The sequence below is a fragment of the Borostomias antarcticus genome (genome assembly GCF_949987555.1).
Source record: "Borostomias antarcticus genome assembly, chromosome: 21".
Taxonomy (NCBI): Eukaryota; Metazoa; Chordata; class Actinopteri; order Stomiiformes; family Stomiidae; genus Borostomias; species Borostomias antarcticus.
This window is the reverse complement of record NC_140254.1, coordinates 15,263,204-15,272,447: the sequence shown is the minus strand read 5'-3', so window position 1 is coordinate 15,272,447 and position 9,244 is coordinate 15,263,204.

The window sequence follows — 9,244 nt, the reverse complement described above, 5'->3', positions numbered from 1 at the left end:
TCAATGCTCCCAATGCTAATCCAGCACAATAAGAGCGGGATAGCCAGTAAGCTCATGAGCTCACAACAACTAGCAGCAGCTTCCATAACATTAATGGTAGCGGTCAGTGGCTAAAGCAGTTACACTGATGATTCCTGTAACGTTAGCTATTTTGCTGCAATTGCTTCAACTTCTGTTTCTGGACAAAGGTAAGGGATAAACAGATTGTGAAAGGATGAACATGTGGAGGTTTGGGGTATAGTCCCATAAAGTTATCCCCACCGGGGCCTTGAACCCCGATCTCTGGGATGGGAGTCCTATGCTCACCACTACTCTACTAGTGCAGGGGAGATCGGCAATTTGGTTTTGGTGTCCTTCTTCCAGTCCCTAGTGCTGGTTGGGGTTAGAATATGGGCAGAATGCAGAGAAGATAGTATGTTATGTTATTTTTATTTATAATGCGCCCCCCCCCCCAACCAACTGTTACATCAGCCCAGGGTGCAGCCATGGCAAGTTTCATACCATAGAGAATAGAATATCAAAATAATCGGGTACTGGTTTAGAGAGTTACACACAAACATGCAGATAGTATTCTACAGCACACACACTGACACACAAACATGCAGAAAAAATCTTGTGTACCTGAAGGAAACATCTGGTTTAACTGTATTACTCTAATTTTGATAAGGTAATAAAATTTGGTGGAAACTGATAAACCTTTTTGACATGTAGTAGTGTAAAACAGGACATGATAAGGTCAGAGTGTACGTGAGATCATTGAATTAATGGAAAACGCCTATTCATATATTAAAATGTTAGTAAGTGTTGAAACTTGCATGGATGAATCTGGGCCTTAAATCTTACTAGAACCAGAAAAATATACTACAATCACCTCCCCTGCATTCCCATGGTCAATGTTTGTCAAATCAAATCAAATCAAACTTTATTTGTATAGCGCATTTCATACACATAGGCAACACAATGCACTTTACAGAGAGCAATGGGAGGGTGGGCATAGGTCCCACCACCCTAAATATTCCAGAGGGAATTAAAAAAAAAAAAACAGTTTCACCCGGGGGCCAGAAAAGTGAGCTGTAAAAATTATTCCCTGACCTCTCTCAACAAAACGATCGAGCAAGCTCCTGGAAAATGTTTGTCTATTGGCTAAGAACATACAGATGGGGTAAATACTTCATAAGAGAGACATTACTAGGAGAGTGCACAAATAGTTACAAAGAAGTTGCCTATATGGTAGGCCATTATGTGTTAGCTATCCCTGTAGTCTCTAATATGATATTTAAGTGAATCATATAATGAAGCACAGTAAGCACTTAGCAGAACAGACTCATAGATCCAGTGGATGCCCCACTGTCACCAGCAGACCTCCCTGAGTCCGATAGATACCTCTGTGTCTGCTGTGGATGTTATAGCATTTAGTTAACACACACAGCGTTTCCGCTGGTAAGGTTTTGCTGTGGCGCACCGCCACGGCAAGATCCTTGCCGCCACACCAAACATTTGATACAAAAAACAATAATACAAATTAGGCTATACTGTATATATAAAAGTCTTAAATTAAACATCTTAAACTTTCTAAATATTTCTGCCTAAATGCGCTTTCAAAACCACTGCCATGCCAACATTAGGACTATTTATTTTCAATAAGACTAAGAGCCTATATGCCGCGCGCTCTGTGCCGCTCCATGCTGCTCCTCTCTGAGGTGATCGGAAGACTCGGCGCGTGAAGGGATTTTTTCTTCAGTGAGCGGCATGAGGTTACAACGAAAGATAGGCAGGCTATTGCTGCTCAAATATAACCATAGTGTTAAGCAGTGTTTGAATTGGGCCAAACACTGGTGCTGGCACCTAGGCCTACTCCTCAAAATGCCTAGCCTACTGTCTAAAATACATTTATGTTAGTAATAAAGTGCCGTTATAGCTACAGTTAAACGTACCAACAGCTCCTGCCCATCTCAAGCACGTTGGCAAAGCCTTTGGTTTTATAATTCCCTGATGACAAGTAGCGGATCCTATAACCATATATATCAATACAAGTTTCCAGATGGGCATACGACGATTTTTGAAGAGGAAAAGAGAGGAGAATGATGAGACCAGTCAGGTAGGCTAGGTTATTGCTGGCTAGCCATGATTCACATCGGGGGGAACCAGGAACAAGGCTCGCTACCTGTAGGCTAACAGTTTTGCCCGCTTCCCAGGGACCAGTAAACTCTGTGTGGACAAGAGGAAGAAGCCTCATGCAGTCGTCTGATCGGACAAGTAAAAAATTAATATGATAAATTGGCCTTGTGTTGCTAACGTTACGTAACGTTATCTGAATATACAGTTTGAGCCGAAGTGGAGCCTGCTCCATCTGAGCTACGCGCTGCTGTCAGTCAGTCAGTCAGCCCTTCAAGCGAGCGTTGTCAAGGAGACATACACCACAAGCGCGAGTAGGTTTTGCAACTTTCGTGCAAGTCAGGTGCAGCGCTGCCTGATGGTGCGACCGTCTTTTTGGCTGGATGAACTAACACTAGCTTGCATTAATGTTCCTCCAGCCACCTAAAAAGTGCCAATCAAAATAACTGAAAAAGCAACAAATTATTTAGGCATGTTTAAAGACTAGCTTACCTTTAAAAAAAAATCTACAGCTGCTGTTATAATGGTAACCTACAATACATCTGATTAAAATATGTCTATATACCATATGATTTATTAAGTGCCTGTGTGGGTTTACTGTTTTATCCCGTCCAGTTACATGTCATTAATTACATTTTAAGCTCTAGGACTTTACCAGCCTTACGAGATAAGTTAGGCCATCTTTATAGGCCTACTCTTCAGTTAATTGTTTTTTTTAGGCAGAGGCAGGGATTGTAGTAGGAGAGGACAGGACTGTGGCACAGGCACAGAGTGGAGGCACAGGTTAGAGAGAAGAGGAGAGAGAGGTTGTTGAGAGGGGACAGGAGAGAGGCACAAGGGAGGAAGAAGGGCGGTCTCCGATCCCCCGCTTTGGTTTTGAAATCAGACTCTTTTTTTCACACACCACCACACCAAGAGATCAGTTCCACAGGAAACACTGAGCACACACACACATACACACAGACATACACCAGCCCACTTCCGGCTTGTTGAATCTCTTTGTCTTTTATTATTGTCCTTGATTAGCTCTGCGTTGTGTTTTCTCGTTTCCAATAAAAGACGGACCCCCAATCTCTAGATATACCACACAGTCCAGTGTCTCCTTTTCTCAGGTGTTCCAAATGAATCTCTCCAACACGGGATTTGAGTATAAGCATAGCGGTTTATTCCAGAAGGTATAACATACAAAAGACGATGGCATGCCTAATGTACAGGTGACCACTCTGGATGCTGGCTGAACCCAAATCAAAGCACATACAACTGAATAGTGGTTTTAACACTTGGAGAAGGGGGGGGGTGTCCCACACCCCCCTCCTTCCTTCTACACAAAGCTGTCTCTCTCTTCTCGAAAGACGGCCTTGAAGCAAAGATAGGATGAGGCGCCTGACGCCCCAGTATCTAAAACAGTCGGTGTTTGTACACCACATGTGAGCATGTCACCCTTGACCTAGGTAACATGTAAATCTGTCCGGTGGAGACACGTCCTCTCCCTATAACCAGGCTTACACATATTCAGATTAACATTTCTTGATACAGCCAGCTCTATACATTTTCATCAGGCTTTAGGCCTGGGCCATAGCAAACACACACCAGTATTTGCCATGTATCCCCTATGATGTTTTTTAGCCTCTCTTACTCTGAAAATGTAATTTAATGTAATGTATTGCTTTATAAATGTTCTTAGCTAGTAGACAAACATACTCCAGGAGAGAGGGGTCAGGGAAGAATTTTTACAGCTCACTTATGTGGCCCCCGGGGTTTTTTCTTCCCTCTGGAATATGTAGGGGTGCGTCGTATACCCACCTCCCTTGTTCTCTGTAAAGCGCATTGTGTTGCCTCTGGTTTGAAATGCGATATACAAATAAAGCTTTAATTAATTGATTGATTGATTGATAGAGAATGCCGCAAGGCACAGGTGGAAGAAAGCAGAGAGCCATAGGTAATAAAGGGGTAGGGTTGGCTGGATAGGGACAGCTGACGACACAGAGTGGGAAGGAGCGTGTGTGTCAGTGTGTGTCCAAGCCTTAGAATATCTCAAAAACAGATGTCGCTGCTGGAGATCGCCTTTCAACGTCAATCTCGGGGTCTGGAGAGGCCCGCTGCTATCATCGTATCCAGTTCCATCCCGCTATGTGTCCCCAGCTGTCCCAATCAAGTCACCCGTCCTCCAACAATCAAGTTGGATTTATATAGTGCCCTTCATGATACCCAGAGCGCTTTACAGAGTCCAATATTCACTCAGACACAGTCATACCGGTGGTGGTAAGCTACATCTGTAGCCACAGCTGCCCTGGGACTGACAGAAGCGTGGCTGCCAATCAGCGCCTACGGCCCCTCCGACCAACACCAACATTCATTCACATTCATAAGTTGCATGTCTTTATGATGGTGGGGGATTATAAGATATGTCCTATCATGCATTACAGGGAAAGCTCAAACACATAATAGCCTACCACGTAGGTAACATCTCTGCACCTATTTATCTACTGATAGTCATGTTTTTTATTACGAAATATTTATTAAGATAAGATCAGACTTTATTGATCAATCCCCCCAGGGGGCAATTAGGCATTTCAGCATTGAGAAAGAAAGGTTGGAAAGAAGAGAAAACTATACAAAGTAAAAATAAGAAGACACTAGATAAGGGTACTGGATACAAGTACTGTATAAAAAGGGATATCGGGCTAAGTGCCACCATATGCAGTAACTGTGCAGTATAGAATAGAATAAGATTTATATGTATCCGCATACATTCAGTCTGTATGACTATAAATAACTATACTATACAACTATATAAGTTAAGGAGGACACAATATGTATGTACAAGATATATATGTACCTGCATACAATCAGTCTGTATAAATATATAACTATACTATACAAGTATATAAGTCAAGGAGTATACATTGTCAAGATACGTCTCTCTATGCCTACGTGTCAGGAGAAGATGTTCACAAAACTACAAACACAGTATTAAAAGTATAAACAGTTTATTGACTCCACACATGCAAGTGACCGGAGAAAGATGCTCTGTCCTTTCCTGTAGAGGGCCTCAGTGTTGTCAGCAGTCCAGTTTGTTGTTCATCTGCATTCCCAGGAACTTGTATGAGTCCACCATCTCAACCTCCTCCCCCTGGATGGTGATGGGGGTCGGAGGCCTCCTGTTCTTTCTGAAGTCCACCACCAGTTGCTTAGTCTTGCTGATGTTGAGTTGGAGCTTGTTCTCCTCAGACAAATCCCCTGACCACATCCCTGTACTCCTCTTCGTCTGCCCCAATGCAGCCCACAATAGAGTCATCAGAGAACTTCTGGTGGCACACACCAGAATTGTGGCTGAAGTCTGAGGTGTAGAGAGTGAACAGGAAAGGAGACAGGACTGTTCCTTGAGGGGCAACCGTGTTGCTAATCACCACGTCGGACAGGCAGCCCTGCAGGCGGACATACTGTGACCTGCCAGTGAGGTAGTCAGTGATCCAGGCCACCGAGTCATGGTCTACTTGCATGGCTGGGAGCTTCTCCGTGAGCTGGAGGCGGAGGATGCTGTTGAAAGCACTGGAGAAGTCAAAGAACATGACTCTCACTGAACAACCTGGCTCTGTGGAGTAAGTAGATCATGGCGTCGTCCACACTGATTCGGGCCTGGTACGCAAACCTCAGGAGATCCAGGAAGTCGCTCACCATTGGCCTCAAGTGCTGCAGAACCAGTCTCTTGAATATCTTAATGGAATGGGATGTCAGTGCCACTGGCATGTAGTCATTGAGGACGCTGGGATGTGCCTCCTTGGGCACTGGAACGATGCAGGGGGTCTTCCACAGCAGTGGTACCTTTTTCAGCCTCAGGGAGAGGTTAAATAGGTGTTGGAGAATGCCCGCTATCTGCTCCGCACACTCCTTGAGCACCCTGGGGCTGATTCCATCAGGACCAGAGGCCTTTTTGATTTGTAGCCTTTGGAGTTGGCCCCTTATCTCACTCTCGGTGATGAGTGGTCTGGTGGCGGTAGGGGGAGGGGATGGGGGCAGAGACGAGGGTGATGAGCTGCCTGATAGCCTCATAGGGGAGGAGGGGGGCAGGGGCGGAGGTGTTGGGCTGCCTTCTAGCCTCACAGGGTGGGGGCTGTGTCGAACCTGTTAAAGAACCCCCCTCCACAGCTGGGCCTGAAGTACCCAGCCTTGTGATTCTCTTCATTCCCAACCACACTTCCTTGGTGCTGTTCAGGTAAAGTTTGCTCTCCAGCCTCCCTCTGTAGCTCTTTTTGGCCCTCCACAACTCCCTCTTCAGTTCCTTCTAGACTGACCTGGCCTCCTCTCTGTCCTTTGCCATGATAAAGGCCTTCTTTTTCCTGTTAAGCAGGGCTTTAATGTCCTTATTAATCCATAGTTTGTTGTTAGGGAAGCAGTGTACCTTTTTAGTGGATATGATGCATTCCTTGCAGAGCCGGACGTAGTGTGCCATGCAGTAGCAGAGACCGTCCACGTCCTCTTGTGGTCCTCTGTGAACAGGCCCCGGTCCGTGGACTGGAGACAGTCCTGAAGGTTCACCCTGTATAATGTTCCTAGCTATTAGATTTTGACTTTTCCAGGTGCTTGCTTGATCGTCTCTTTGAGAGAGGTTAGGGAAGATTTTTTACAGCTCACCTCTTTTGGCCCCCTGAGTGAACTGGTGTTTTGCTTCCCTCTGGAAAAGGTAGGGGTAGGATCTAAGTCAACCCCCACTTTGCTCTCTGTAAAGCCCATTGCGTTGCCTCTATGAAATGTGCTATACAAATAAAGTTTGATTTGATTTTAATCCTAAAATTGCCTAAGGCCAAATGACTGACTAGAGAACCCTGTGAAACCCTCATGTCCTGACACAGACTTAGTTGTCCCCCACTTCACATCCAGAACATGTCCTGCTCGCACGTACATTTGCGTGCACAGAGCCACAAAATGCACACTGAGCAGCATTTCTAGTATTACATTAGAGAAAAAAAAACACTATGGATTCCAAATGCAACATTTTTCTATACAGCCCACCAGCCCAGAGTTACATTTACATCTTAATTACCTGTAATGTTTCATGCTGCAATGTGACATGCAAGACACCTCACAAACAAAGGTGTCATAAAGATTGCCTCTCAGACCATTTCAAAAGACTGACCCAGACCTAGTGACTCTGGCAGGCACTTTTCAAGGTTTTCAGAGTATGTGAAGCTGGATCAAACAAAGACCCCTTGCAGACATGTTGATTGGGGGACAGAGCACTGACCAATGGAGGGCCATGTGGCCCCCTAGCTCAGCCAGTGGTTGTTAGGAATTTGTTAGAGACTTTCACAGGAGACTCAGATCTCCCTGTGCGGCAGTGCTAGATGCACAGGGTTTGGACTGAGGTGTGTGGGGCAGGGTTTCCGTTAGCCGGTAATTACCGGTTTTTGTTCGGAAAAATCTGTTGAAGTCCGATATATTAAAATCTCTCCGGTCATAATGTCCGGACACAATAATTCCCCCTAATTGTATTAGGCGTACAATAGGCTAAAATTAAATTTCCATATATTATGATTCCTTTTGAATATAAAAAAACGAATAGGCCTATTCATTTTGTTCCGTTAATGTTTAGGCTACTGCATATGCGATGAAAAAATAGCCGTAAGATAAATCTGCCTATAGGCTAGCGGGCCACCATAGCAAGCGAGAGGGAGCCCGATCGAGGTACGGAGCTTGAGGCGAAAATGCATAGGCCCATTAATATCAAATGGAAATTAGCCTATGCAGGTTGTAAGTTCTCACACTTTATTTAAGGAGGCTATATTTATTTTCAAAGAGTTTTGTTCTATTTTAGCCTATCTGATAAAAGGCCGAAATTAGGCTATAGGCCTAGCCTATGAATTCCAATCAGCGCAGCCGTAGGCCTTAAATTAAAATGTTACGAGAAGCCTACATGTCGCACTTTTAAATACAAATGTTATATATCTAGACATGCATTGTGGCATTTCTTTATTTAGCCCAGCCCGCCTATCAGTTGTTTCTCAACAGTTATGTCCTCCTCATCCTCATAGCCTACTGCAATGTCCATGGTTATAATGACGCTGTTTTATTGATAAAAAGGGTAGGCTAAAACTGGAAAGAGAAATTAGTAAACACATATTACTGTCGCGAATCCCAAACCAATTAGCCTACATCCTCAAATCCGATTCATGCAATTGAAATAAACATTCATGTTCTAGCCTACAGTCGCAATTCAAAGCTGACTATTTTTGTGGCTGTGCAATTACATATAGGCCTAGCGCATGGAATCATGACAGCCTATCACACATTTAATCATACGGATGTGAAATAAGACAATAAATGGCATATATAAGATACACAACGGCCAATCACCGCGACAAACACCTATAATAGGCCTAATATCATATTATAATATAATGACCGGAATTTCTCCAGTTTGTCCGGAAAAGTCTAATCTTCCCGGACACATTGACCGGTACCGATTTTCTCTAACGGAAACCCTGGTGTGGGGGGAGGGCCCAGAGTGCACCGATTTGCCCCCCACCAGCTGTGTCCTGAGGGGAGGTGCCACAGAGCTGGCCAAATACAGCCATTCATTCACCTCCAGTCATTTTAACCTCCGCCCCAGCGAATCACAGGGCGGGTCCATGAGCCGCCCAAACACGGCCCGGATGGCCATTCGCCTCCATTCATATATTGGACAAGAATTACGCAACCAGGCCAGGTCCAGCCTGGCTTATGTGTGTTGGCTGGCTTGTTTCTGTGCAGGACTGGTAGGACGGTAATGTTTGATAAATAAAGATGGGTCTTGTCACCTGGACACATCAGTTTCAATGCTCCCAATGCTAATCCAGCACAATAAGAGCGGGATAGCCAGTAAGCTCATGAGCTCACAACAACAAGCAGCAGCTTCCATAACATTAATGGTAGCGGTCAGTGGCTAAAGTAGTTACACTGATGATAATATAAAGTCATCCCCACCAGGAACCCCGGTCTCCTGGGTGGGAGTCCAATGCTCTCACCACTACTCTACTTGTGCAGTGGAGATCGGCGGGTGGGTTTTGGTGTCCTCCTTCCAGTCCCTAGTGTGGGTTGGGGTTAGAATATGGGTTGGGGTTGGGACAGGATCTGATCTATAAGGCAAGGG